Source organism: Haematobia irritans, chromosome 5, assembly GCF_050003625.1.
Source record: "Haematobia irritans isolate KBUSLIRL chromosome 5, ASM5000362v1, whole genome shotgun sequence".
Lineage (NCBI taxonomy): Eukaryota > Metazoa > Arthropoda > Insecta > Diptera > Muscidae > Haematobia > Haematobia irritans.
The window spans coordinates 19,886,878-19,901,266 of NC_134401.1; the positions used below are offsets into that span (position 1 = coordinate 19,886,878).

At 26.3% G+C, this 14,389-nt stretch overlaps 1 protein-coding gene across 4 annotated transcripts in view; it reads right to left on the reverse strand.

Moving 5' to 3' along the window:
- pdm3 (POU-domain protein pdm3) overlaps positions 1-14,389 on the reverse strand; it is a 437,278-nt gene that overhangs the window by 381,219 nt on the left and 41,670 nt on the right. The gene's annotated exons all lie outside the window — the stretch shown is intronic.

Genomic DNA, 14,389 nt, shown 5'->3' on the forward strand with positions numbered 1-14,389 from the left:
GTTCGGTAATAATTTTTTTACTTATATTGGCAACCCTTACTAATACCTAAATAAAATCGTATAGAAAGTATGAAATTTATAAGCACGCAATAGCGACAATGGAGGGTGTATAAAACACTACTAGAATGCCTCCAAGCAGGAGTATCAAAATCAACATCATCATCATCATCATCGTTCACAATCGGTTGCTGACAATCGCTTACTATCATCATCAACAAATGATTATATCCAACGCTTGTGTTCGCCCGTTGACTTAGCTGGATTTGTTATGTTTTCGTTATTTACTGTTGAGTTTTTAATGTATTTTTTGCCTTATTTTCTCATTATTAATGCTTTTGTTAGTGGTTTGTGTGTGCGCTTCTCTTCTGTTCATTGTTTATGAGTGTGGACAAAACTTAGGCGAGAAATGTCAGCGGAATTTTAATTGTACTTAATTACCCTGAAAATATCCCCCCCTCTCCATATACGTACCAGAATTGTTCGCTTAGTGATGGAGATAGTTGTAATGATGGTCGTGGTATTGGTGTAAGTGCACGTAGAATGAGGTGTTTGTAATGTATGTATGTACATTGATGTGTACACTATAATTGAGTGTATGTGTGAGTCTTCATGTACCATAAGTGTCACATACAAATGTTTTCATTAATTTTTGTGTTCTTAATGTTTTGTTGTTATTGTTGTTGCTATTAATTGATATTGTGGAGGTTACGTATGAGCAAAGAAACTATTATGAGGGCCACAAACTTCAATAAATGTTATAATGGTATGAAATTCTGATTTCATGCCCTGAAAAAATCAAATCGGGAGATGCGTCTATATGGGAGCTTTATCGAAACATGGACGGATATATACAACAGCTCTTTCTGAATCGATTAGCACAGCTGTGTGGGACATAAAATACCTCTAAATATTCAATTTGAAGAAATTTGTATTAAATTACTGGCGTCTATAGGCACAAAAAGTCATATTGGTGGATCGGTTTATATGGGGGCTTTATCGAAACATAGGCCAATATAGTTTTTGCTACTTTTTCTTTCTTTATTGATCCATATCAGTACAAAAAGTATTAACTTATAAATAGTACTGTATACAAAAGTTAGTTAAAAATAAAATGTGTCACAATAATGAAAATATTAAAAATAACAATAGTTGAAATAATAAGAATTTTTAACAAAAATATTAATAAAAATAGTAAACATATAAAATTAAAATTAAATATTAATCTATTAAATCTTAATCTAATTCCCTCAAAACATGTATATATTTGGCGAGTCAAATTAATTGTATACATACGTAAATATAATATATTAACTTATGTCATCAAAGAAAAATGATTTTGCAGTCTGTTCTTAAATTGTTGATGATTATTTATAGTTCTCAAATGCGATGGTCGATTGTTCCACAGCCGAGTAGTAGATATCAGAAATTGTCTATCAGATACCAAATAGTGAGACCTAATTGGAATGATTGATCTTATCCTAGACGATCGTGAAAAACACAATCTTTGAAAAAGATATTTCGGTTCACCCGAAACTTTACCTGTTAGCAGACAAAAAAGGAATTTGTTTCAAATTTCAGCACGATAAATTTACAATTGAAGGCTTTAGCGTGATTACAACAGATAGTCAGACAGACGGAAGGACTTCGGACAAGAATATATATAACGATGTGTTACACACGGATTGACAAACTTATTATGGTTGTATAAAAACAAACTCTTCTCTGAGATCCACAAAGAAAAGTGCTGAACATGGTTTACGAGTGTTGGCATAGTTAGGAAGACTAAGCCCATTACAAAAAAAGTTGGCTCCCTCGATCTGACATTAACCGACATTGAAAATACGCCAAACCATTGTTAGCGGTCATATACTAGCACAATATACAAAATCTCAACTAAATCGGATAAATTTGCTCCCCCAAACCAAATCTGGGGATCAGTTTATATTGGGGCTATAAATGATTATGGAGGGATATGGACAAATTTTGGCATAGTTGTTAAAGACCATATACTTACACCATGTACCAATTTTCAATCGGATCGGATGAATTTTGCTCCTCCAAGAGGTTCGGGAGGTCAAATCTGGGGATCGGTTTACATATAATTACGAACCGATATTGATCAAATTTAGCATGGTTGTTATAGACTATATACGTACACCACGTACCAAATTTCAACCGGATCGGATGAATTCTGCTCCTCCAAGAGGAGGTCAAATCTGGGAATCGGATTATATGGGGCTATATATAATTATGGGCCGATATGTCCAATTTTTGCATAGTTGTTAGAGACCTTATACTAACACTACGTGCCAAATTTCCACCGGATCGTATGAATTTTGCACCTCCAAGAGGTTCCGGAGGTCAAATCTGGGGTTTATATGGTGGCTATATGTAATTATGGACCGATATGGACAAATTTGTGCATGGTTGTTAGAGACCTTATACTAACACCACGTGCCAAATTTCCACCGGATCGGATGAAATTTGCTTCTCTAAGAAGCTCCGCAAGCCATATCTTGGGGTCGGTTTATATGGGGGCTATACGTAAAAGTGATCCAAAATGACCCATGCCATCTGACCTACATCAATAACAACTATTTATGCCAAGATTCAAGTCGATAGCATGTTTCGTTCGAAAGTTAGCATGATTTCAACAGACGGACGGACGGACATGCTTAGATCGACCAGTGTAGTCAACGCAATACCGGCAAGGTGTGTTGAAATTATGTAGTTATATTTAGATAAACTTCGAAAAGAATGTTTTAATTTTTTTGATGGGATTTAAACCCAGATTTCGAATAAATAGCAAATCGTTTAAGGTACACCCAGAAAAAAGTGCCTTCGAAACTAAAGGAAAAAATTTTCATCAATATAGTTTATCCATTTTATTTCCATCAAGGTAAATTTTTGTGAAAAATAATAAAATTTACTCGTTTCAGTAAAAAAAATCCTAAACTGTAAGCAGTTAGGAATAGTTCATTAACTAGAATAAGGCATGGAATTTTACTCATACTAATTTCTTCGCTGGGTATAAGAATTTACTACTGAAAAAGAAAATTTTATTCACCGATAACAAAGCATTCGTAAAAATAAACAAAAAACGAACTAAAACCAAGTTTCCTCAAAATTAGTAAAATTTCTTATAAAATGATAATTGCGACTTCCTTTATAATAGAAACTTTTCATATATACGAACAACACTTGGCTTAGAAAAATATTTTAGTTCATTCGTACTAAGAAGTTTGCAATCGTTTCAAAACGTAAGGAAAAAAACTTGTTAGAATATAGGAAATTTTCCTATATTTCTATTGTCTACCTGTAATCGATACCTGTCATCGTAATCGATGTGTTTGCGCGTGGGTGTAATCGATATGTTTGCGCGTGGTTTGTTTTTTAGTTGGAATCGCGTTGTTGTGGTATACGGAGAGATTGTTAAAAAATAATATGGTAAAATAATATAATAAATAGCAATTAAAATATATACAATATTTGTTATTTTAAATTAGTGAGAAAAATTTTCGTTTTTTGAAAATAAATCTATCAATGTCGTGATGGTGTATAAAGGAAGAAAACACCAGCAGAATAATTACCCTTTCATTTGTCTTCATTTTGGAATCTTCAAATATCAGGTAATATTCAGTGACGCTAACCTTTTGTAACAAAAATGTTTTATCATTTTTTATATTTGTAGGTATTGAAATTGTAAAAGGAGGACAAAATCGTTAGGAAGCAACTTATTAAAAGTGAAAAGTACAAGAAGAAGATGAAAAAGTGCGTTTTACAGTTGATAATATCACATGGAAATAGTGGAATAATAAACTAATATTTCAAGGACAGTCGATGCTGTTGATTCTTAATAAATATATTCAATATATTAATAAAACATGTCTTTTATTGAAGATAAAATTGCTTATATAAATAAATAAAATTGTATTTAAAAACGAAGGCAAGCAGTTCTAATTATGAAGTAAAAGTTTTACCACAAATATGTAAGATTTGTCGAAATGAATGAAAAAATTTCAATAAAATCATTCCATATATGAATTCAAATTAGTTAAATTTTTTCATTCTGTAGTATAGTGGTACATAAATATAGGAAAATGTTAACTAATATATGGAATACATTATTCCTAATTTCTACGAAAATCACATCGTTCAAACAAATAAAAATGGCTTTGGCGCTATACGAAGTTCAACTTTCTTCATAATGAGTTCATTTTAACTTAAAGAAGGGGTCACTTTTTTCTGGGTGTAGAAGTTGGAGAAAGCCACAAAATAAAATTAGGTTAGGTTTAATAATCTTTTATGAAGACTGCTTTTCTAATTACCTACAATATGCTATTCGATGTTATTTGCGACCATTAATAATAATGGTTTTGTTTTGCCGGTTTGTTCAAACGCTTTATGAGATTAACTTTGTAATTTTGAGTCCATTCCTCACCTTCATAGCTTATTATTGAAATCATTACAAAAAGATATAGCAAAGTCCATATCGTTTCTCGACTAAGTTTTTTATTATATAAAAAAAACAATGACCCTACGTTCTAATGTAAGAGAATAAATTGATAATAACAAAGTCTATAAAATCAATAGATAATACAAAGTATATCGAGACAATTGTTTAATTGATAATTGTCTTAAACAAAAATGAATTACCTTATAATATAAATTATATTCATATATGGGACACTCCAAATATACTCTCACAGAGATGAACTTGAAACTTCAAATTCAATATACAATTAGAAAGTATCTTTTCACCATACTACATATAATTCGGACTTCAGATCAAAAAAGAATCTATTCAGGAATGAATAGGGAAAAAATACTTTTGCCCTTGTTAAGCAGTTTTCTGCTTCAACTATTTCCCCAGACTCCTTTAACGCGTATTACCCCATATAGATTCCCTCAATGGCAATTGTGACAACTTTTTTAAGTAGCTCGCTAGCCCATGTCATGACCAGGGCTGTGGAGTCGGAGTCGGAGTCTTGGAGTCGGAGTCTGAAGATTTTGCTGGAGTCGGAGTCGGAGTCGGAGTCGTAAAAATTTTGCTCGACTCCGACTCCGGCTAAACCAAATTTTTTAAAACACTTCACATATTTGTAACTAAGCAAGTTTTTACGCAAATTAGTTTCCATTGCGTTATTCATTCGATCAATGTACAGCATGATTGTAAATGAAAATCAACTTCCAATTACGGCTATCTTTTTATGTTTTCTGGAATGTTTGACTAGCAGATGGGCTGGATCGATCCATTTTAATGCCCATATTAATTTATTTGAAATGTTTCGAACAATCGATATTATTTTTATTTTATTTTAAGGCAATATACATATGTGGAATATTGGCAGAAAATTTTTTCAAAGTTGTTTTTATAGAAAATTTTGTCAAAATGTTATTTCTATAAAAAGTTTTGTCAAAATTTTATTTCTATAGCAAATTTTGTCAAAATTTTAATTCTATAAAAATTTTATTCAAAATTTTATTACTATAGAAATATTTTTATACCCTGCTCCACACTGTGGAACAGGGTATTATAAGTTAGTGCATATGTTTGCAACACCCAGAAGGAGACGAGATAGATACATGGTGTCTTTGGCAAAAATGCTCAGGGTGGGCTCTTGAGTCGATATAGCGATGTCCGTCTGTCCGTCTGTCCGTGAACACATTTTCGTAATCAAAGTCTAGGTCGCAGTTTTAGTCCAATCGGCTTCAAATTTGGTACAAGTATGTGTTTTGGCTCAGAATAGATCCCTATTGATTTTGGAAGAAATCGGTTCAGATTTAGATGTAGCTCCCATATATACAGTTTGTCAAGAAAGTGTTTTGACAATGGGATAAAAATTATGTTTTGTTCCAAAATTAAATATAATGAAATTTTAAAAAAAAAATTTTATTATGTATTTTGGAAAGCATACATACGTACACAGAATTAAAAATTTAATAAAATATTTAATATTTCAATTATTTCTAGAAGTAGAAATAGTTGGCAATGTCAAAAGACTTTCTTGACAGACTGTATATTTCGACCGATATGGACTTATATGGATTTATATATAGCTCCCATATATAGCTTTCGCCCGATTTACACTCATATGACCACAGAGGCCAATTTTTAACTCCGATTTAGTTGAAATTTTGCACAGGGAGTAGAATTAGCATTGTAGCTATGCGTGCCAAAATTGGTTGACATCGGTTCAGATTTAGATATAGCTTCCATATATATGTTTTTCTGATTTCGACAAAAATGGTCAAAATACCAACATTTTCCTTGTTAAATCGCCACTGCTTAGTCGAAAAGTTGTAAAAATGACTCTAATTTTCCTAAACTTCTAATACATATATATCGAGCGATAAATCATAAATAAACTATTGCGAAGTTTCCTTAAAATTTTAGACTTTCCTTACTTGTTAAATGTATGTATTTGGGACAAACCTTTATATATAGCCCCCAACACATTTGACGGATGTGATATGGTATCGAAAATTTAGATCTACAAAGTGGTGCAGGGTATAATATAGTCGGCCCCGCCCGACTTTAGACTTTCCTTACTTGTTTTCTATAGAAAATTTAGTCAAAAATTTTTTTTTCTATAGAAAATTTAGTCAAAATTTTATTTCTATAGAAAATTGAGTCAAAATTTAGTTTCTATAGAATATTTTGCAAAATTTTATTTCTATAGAAAATTTTGCAAAATTTTGTTTGTTACACAAAATTTTTTTCTTTACATTTTATTTCTATTGATAATTTTATTTCTATAAAAATTTAAGCCAAAATTGTATTTCTATAGAAAATTTTGCCAAAATTTTATAGTAATAGATTTTTTTATTAGAAAATTTGGTCAAAATTTTATTTCTACAGAAAATTTGGTCAACATTTTATTTCTATAGGAAATTTTGTCAAAATTTTATTTCTATAGAAAATTTAGTCAAAATTTTGTTTCTGTAGAATATTTTGCAGAATTTTATTTACTACACAAAAATTTTTCTAAAATTGTATTTTTATTGATAATTTTTTCAAAATTTTATTTCTATAAGAAAAAATTGTCAAATTTTATTTCTATAGCAAATTTTCTCAATTTTTTTCTTACTGATGCTCACTGATACTCACTGCTATAAAAATGCATTCAAAATTTTATTAATATAGAAATATTTTTTTCTATATAAAATTTAGTCAAAATTTTACTTCTATAGAAAATTTAGTCAAAATGTTGTTTATATAGAATATTTTGCAAAATTTCTATAGAAAATTTTGCAAAATTTTGTTTGCTACACAATTTTTTTTAAATTGTATTTCTATTGATAATTTTTTCAAACTTTTTTCTATAAAAAATTTTGCTAAATTCTATTTCTACAAAAATTTTATTCAAAATTGTATTTCTATATATTTGGTCAAAATTTTATTTCTATAGAAAATTTAGTCAAAATTTTGTTACTGTAGAAAATTTTCCAAAATTTTATTTCTATATAAAATTTTGCACAATTTTATTTACTAGACAAAAATTTTTCCAAAATTGTATTCAGTGAGCATACAATTTTGGAAAAATTGCTGCTAAGTCGAAAGCTTGTAGAAATGACTCAAATTTTCAAATTTTTCAATGAATGAATCGTAAATGCATTTTTGCGAAATTGTCTAAACAATTATAAATATTTCCCAAATATTGCCCGAGTTTTGTAGAAGTCTGATTTGAGATTTTATCAAAATGTAGATCTAAATACAAAGTTGTGCAGAGTATATTATAATCGGCCCGCCCGACTTTAGACTTTCCTTGCATTTTTATTTTTCGTAAAAATTGTGTTACGTCCCATAACGTTAGATTTAAATTTTAAGTACATAGATTTTGTAGAAGTATATACAATTTTGTCTTCAGATTCAAATTCATGTATATGGAAATATAAACCTTTATATAGCTCGCAACAAATTTAAAGGATTTGAAATAGTATCAATAATTTTGGTCCACAAATACATATACTGTTGGTATATTCTCATATTATGATGGGTATTTATATCATTATTTTATTTTTTAAACATTGCCATAAATTTGAAATATAGAATTCAATTGGCATCTAATGTGAAATTAAGATCTTTTTTGGCACACATAAATAAACACGATACTTTATTTTGTCCACTTACGGTACCCCCACAATAGAACTACAAATTAGTGGTATTAAAATGAGATTTAGTTATATTACCCGGAGTCGACTCCGGAGTCGGAGTCGGAGTCGAGCTGATGAAAAATGCTGGAGTCGGAGTCGGAGTCGAGCAAAATTGGCTCGACTCCACAGCCCTGGTCATGACGAACATTTAATTTTCATCTCATTTCAAATTAATTAATTGCTACATTTAATGCTTTCAATCATTAGCACGAATGTCATTTCAAGTATTTCAAAAGACAAGAGAAGAAAACAACAAACGATAAATATTAAGTATAGAAAAGAAAAAAAATCATTGGACCGGTTCAAAATGGATTGGCTCACAGTGATCCAAAATAGGGAAAATCTATTGGCAGAAGAAAAGCCCATAATAAAAATTCTCATTGGTTCAAAAGGGGATTGTCAATCAATAAAAAAGCATCTCCTTTTTATGGACGAGTCCGAATGGCGTTTCATCTTCATGGTTGCCATTCGCACCAAAAATAATGTACCCAACTTTGAAGAAAATCTTCCAATAAATCTACCAAATTTAAAACAATAATTTGACTTGAAGTTTTTGATCACGTTTTTGTGGTTAGTAGGAAACAAAACTTGTTTTCTTCGAATCAGCGATAGCTATTTGAGTATAAAATAACACCAAAATTAAAATGTTAAAGGATATAGAAAATTTTCTTAGCATTTTATTTCTATAGAAATTTTTTAAAACAGTTTATTTCTATAGAAAATATTATTTCTATAGAATATTTTCTCAAAATTTTATTTCTATAGAAAATTTTCAGAAAATTTTATTTCTATAGAAAATTTTCAGAAAATTTTATTTCTATAGAAAATTTTATATTTATAGGATATTTTCTGAAAATTTTATTTCTATAGAAAATGGGCTGAAAATTATATTTCTATAGAAAATGTTTTCATATTTTTATTTCTATAGAAAATATTTTTAAAATTTAATTTCTATAGATAACTTTTTATTTCTATGTGGAAAGTTTTGAAATTTTTTTTTCTATATAGAAAATTTTGAAAAATTTTATTTCTATATGGAAATTATTGCCAAATTTTATTTCTATAGATAATTTTGTCAAAATTTCATTTCTATTTGGAAAACTTTAACAAAGTTTTATTTCTATTTATTTCTAATTTTATATAGAAAACAAATTTTCAGAAAATTTTCTTCGAATATAAAATTTTCTGAAAATTTGTTTTCTATATAAAATTTTCTGAAAATTTTATTTGTATATGAACATTTTTGCAAAAATTTTTTGAAAAGTTTATTTCTATAGAAAATTGTCAGAAAATTCTCATTTTTATAGAACATTTTCGCAAAATTCCATTTCTATAGATATATTTGTCAAAATTATATCTCTATATAGATAATTTTTCGGAAAATTGTATTTCTATAGAAAATTTTCTGAAAATTTTATTTCTATAAAAAATTTTATATTTATAGAAATTTTCTGACAATTTTATTTCTGTAGAAAATTATTTCAAAATTTTATTTCTATAGATTTTTTTTTTATTTTTGCAAAATTTTATTTCTATATATAAATTATTGCAAAATTTTATTTCTATATGGAAAACTTTGACAAAGTTTTATTTCTATAGAAAATTTTCTGAAAATTTTATATTTAAAGGAAATTTTCTGAAATGTTTATTTCTACAAATATACAATTCTCAGAAAATTTTCTGACAATTTGTTTTCTATATAAAATTTTCTGAAAATTTTATTTGGATATGAACATTTATGCATAATACAAAATTGTCTGAAAAGTTTATTTTTATAGAAAATTTTCGAAAAATTTCATTTTTATAGAAAATTTTCGCAAAATTCAATTTCTATAGATAATTTTGTCAAAATTATATCCCTATATAGATAGTTTTGTCAAAATTATATCCCTATATAGATAATTTTGTCAAAATTATATCCCTATTTGGATAATTTTGTCAAAATTATATCCCTATATAGATAATTTTGTAAAATTTTTATTTCTATAAAAAAATTTTTGCAAAAAAATTTTTATAGAAAATTTTTGTAAAATTTTATTTCTGTATGGATATTTTTGCAAAATTTTATTTCTATATGGAAATTTTTGCAAAATTTCATTTCTATATAGAAATTTTTGCCAAATTTTATTTCTATAGAAAATTTGAGCAAAATTTTCTTTTTATGGAAAAAATTTGTAAAATTTTATTTCTGTATGGATATTTTTGCAAAATTGTATTTCTATATGCAAATTATTGCAAACTTTAATTTTTATAGATAATTTTGTCAAAATTTTATTTCTATAGGAAAATTTCTCCAAATTTTATGTCTATAGAAAATTTTGTCAAAATTTTATTTCTATGTAGAAATTTTGTCAATTTTCTTTTTTTTTTTGAAATTTTCGCAAAATTTTATTTGTTTATGGAAATTTTGTCAATATTTTATTTGTATAGAAAATGTTGGAAGTTTTGTTAAAATTTTATTTCTATATAGAAATTTTCGCAAAATTTTATTTCTATAGAGCAAAATTTTATTTCTGTATGGATATTTTATATAGAAATTTTTGCCAAATTTTATTTCTATAGAAAATTTTTGCAAAATTTTCTTTTTATAGAAAAAAATTTTAAAATTTTATTTCTATAGGAACATTTCTCCAAATTTTATTTCTATAGAAAATTTTGTCAAAATTTTGTTTCTATGTGGAAATTTTATCAAAATTTGTTTCTATATAGAAATTTTCGAAAAAATTTATTTGTTGATGGAAATTTTGTCAAAATTTTATTTGTATAGAAAATGTTGGAAGTTTTGTTAAAATTTTATTTCTATATAGAAATTTTCGCAAAATTTTATTTCTATAGAAAATTTTTGCAAAATTTTATTTCTGTATGGATATTTTTGCAAAATTTTATTTCTATATGGAAAATTTTGCAAAATTTTATTTCTATATAGAAATTTTTGCCAAATTTTATTTCTACAGAAAATTTTGCAAAATTTTCTTTATATAGAAAAAATTTTTAAAATTTTATTTCTGTATGGATATTTTTGCAAAATTTTATTTCTATTATTGCAAACTTTTATTTCTATAGATAATTTTGTCAATATTTTATATATATAGGAAAATTTCTCCAAATTTTATTTCTATAGAAAATTTTGTCAAATTTTTTTTCCTAATGGAAATTTTCACAAAATTTTATTTCCTAATGAAAATTTTGTCAAAATTTTTTTTTGTACAGAAAATGTTGGAATTTTGTTAAAATTTTATTTCTATATAGACATTTTCGCAAAATTTTATTTCTATAGAAAATTTTTGCAATTTTTTTTTTATTTCTATATAAAAATGTTTGCCAAAATTTATTTCTATAGGAAATTTTGTCAAAATTGTATTTCAGTATGGAAGTTTACGCAAAATTTCATTTCTTTATAGAAATTTTCGCAAAGTTTCTATAGAACTTTTTTGCAAAATTTTATTTGTGTTTGCCTGATAACAATGCAGGCTGGATCTTCGTCCAAATTAATTAGTTTTCACATTATTATTACAATTTTAGTACGAGGTTATTGGGCATGAAAGATTGAGGAATTGATTGATTATGAAGCTATTGAAAAGAAAACGCCCGATACCAATCCACAAGCCTGACTAGACAATGTTTCTTTGCCGGCTAATGCAAAATTCCATAGTCTATAGTGTAGATCTGGCGGGGTGTGAGATGATTCAGATAATTTATTTTTATAGAAAATTTTTGTCAAAATTTTATTTCTATAGAAAATATTGTCAAAGTTGTATTTCTATATAGAAATTTTAGCAAAATTTTATTTCTATAGAAAATGTGTGAAGAACCTCTTAGTTGGAGTGGAATATTTTGCAAAATCTACCAAAACACTGTAGAGGAATTTTATCAATCTACCAAACAGTAGAAAGTCTACCATACCAAACGACTGCATTTTTGAACAAAATTTCAAAATTTCGATTTCTTCATCTTTTTTTCATAATTTTTTTCTTTTTTTTGTTTCTTTGTTCATAAATTCCAATTCTAAACCACTGTTTCTTCTTGCAATTAGTTTTTCTTCTAGCCTTAAGTAGCTATGACCAGGAAAATGAAGTATTTGTGTTTTGAACAAATTTGGAGAGTACAAAAGCATTTAATTTCTATGAGGCCATTCATGAGAGGTTTTCATTGCACGAAAAGAATTTTTACATTAATTGCCCAGAGTGTGAGGTTGCATGTTCGGCAGCGGCTGTTTTTTTTTTTTTCTAGTGGCACCACCGTAGGTTGCGGCAGCTTTTCTTTCAATTTCAATTCAAGTGCGTGCAACATTCACTTTTTTGTTTCTTCTCAGGTTGTTGTTATTGGTTTTGTTTTCTTCTCGCTATTCTATCTGTGACAAGTGGCGCAAGTGAGTGGGTTTGGTATGTGATGATGGATTTGGTAAAAAAAAATTAATAAAACGAAAAGTAAAATGTTGGACATGCAATTATAATTAAGCACAAACTAGAATATACAATGCATCCAACATGTTGCATAATAATTTTGAAGAGCCCAAAAATTTAATTAAAAATGAGAAAGCGAACAAAGGAGGTAAGTATGGCCGATAGTAAGAGAGTTTTATGATTCCAGAAAAAAATTACACTAGAACAAATACCAAAGATGGATGCTAAATAAATGGATGTACAGAGTGATTGATATATTTGTTTCTATATAACATTTTGTAAAAATTTTATTTCTATAGAAAATTTTGTCAAAATTTTATTTCTATACAAAATTCTGTTAAAATTTTATTTCTATAGAAAATTTTGTCAACATTGTATTTCTATAGAAAAATTTTGTTAAAATTTTATTTCTATAGAAAATTTTGTCAAAATTTTATTTCTATAGAAAATTTTGTCAAAATTTTAGTTCTCCATATAAAATTTTGCCAACTTTTTTTCTCCATATAAAATTTTATTCCTCCAATTTTTGTCAAAGTTTTATTCCTCCATAGACAATTTTGTCAAAATTTTATTTCTATAGGAAATTTTATCAAAGTTTTACTTCAATAGAAAATTTTGTCAAAATTTTATTTCTATACAAATTTTTGTCAAAATTTTATTTTCATAAAAAAATTGGCCAAAACTTTATTTTAATAGAAAATTTTGTGATTTTTTTCTATAGATCATTTTGTCAAAATTTTATTTCTATAGAAAATATTTTTAAAATTTTATTTCTATAGAATACTTTGTCAAAAGTTTAGTGCTATAGAAAATTTTGACAAAATTTTACTTCTATAGAAAATTTGTCAAAATTTTATTGCTATCGAAAATTTTGTCAAACTTTTATTTCTAGAGAAAATTTAGTCAAAATTTTATTCCTCTATAGAAAATTTTTTCAAAATTTTATTTCTATAAAAATTTTGTCAAAATTTTACTTTTATAGCTAAATTTGCTAAGATTTTATTTCTATAGCAAATATTGCCAAAATTTTATTTCTGTAGAAAATCTTGTCAAAATTTAATCGCTATAGAAAATTGTGTCAAAATTTCATTTCTATAGAAAATTTTGTCAAAATTTTATTTCTATAGAAAATTTTTAACAATTTTATTCCAATTAAAATTTTGTCAAAATTTTATTTCTATAGAAAATTTCGTCAAAATTTTATTTCTATAACAAATTTTGTCAAAATTGTTTTTCTAATGAAAATTTTGTCAAATTTTTATTTCTATAGAAAATATATTTAAAATTTAATTTCTATAGAATAATTCGTCAAAATTTTATTCCTATAGATAATTTTGTCAAAATTTTATTTCTATAGAAAATTTTGTCAAAATTTTATTTCTATACAAAATTTTGTCAACATTTTATTTCTGTAGAAAATTTTGTCAAAATTGTATTTCTATAGAAAATTTTGTCAAAATTTTATTTCTAGAGAAAGTTTTGTCAAAATTTTATTTCTATACAAAATTTGGTCAAAATTTTATTTCAAGAGAAAGTTTTTTCAAAATTCTATTTCTATAGAAAATTTTGTCAAAATTGTATTTCTATAGAAAATTTTGTCAAAATTTTATTTCTATAGAAAATTTTGTCAAAATTTTATTTCTAGAGAAAATTTTGTCAAAATTTTATTTCCATAGAAAATTTCGTCAAAATTTTATTTCTATAGAATACTTTGTCATAAGTTTATTGCTATAGAAAATTTTGGCAAAATTTTATTTCTATAGAAAATTTTGTCAAAATTTTATTTCTATAGAAAATTTTGTCAAAATTTTATTTCTATAGAAAATTTT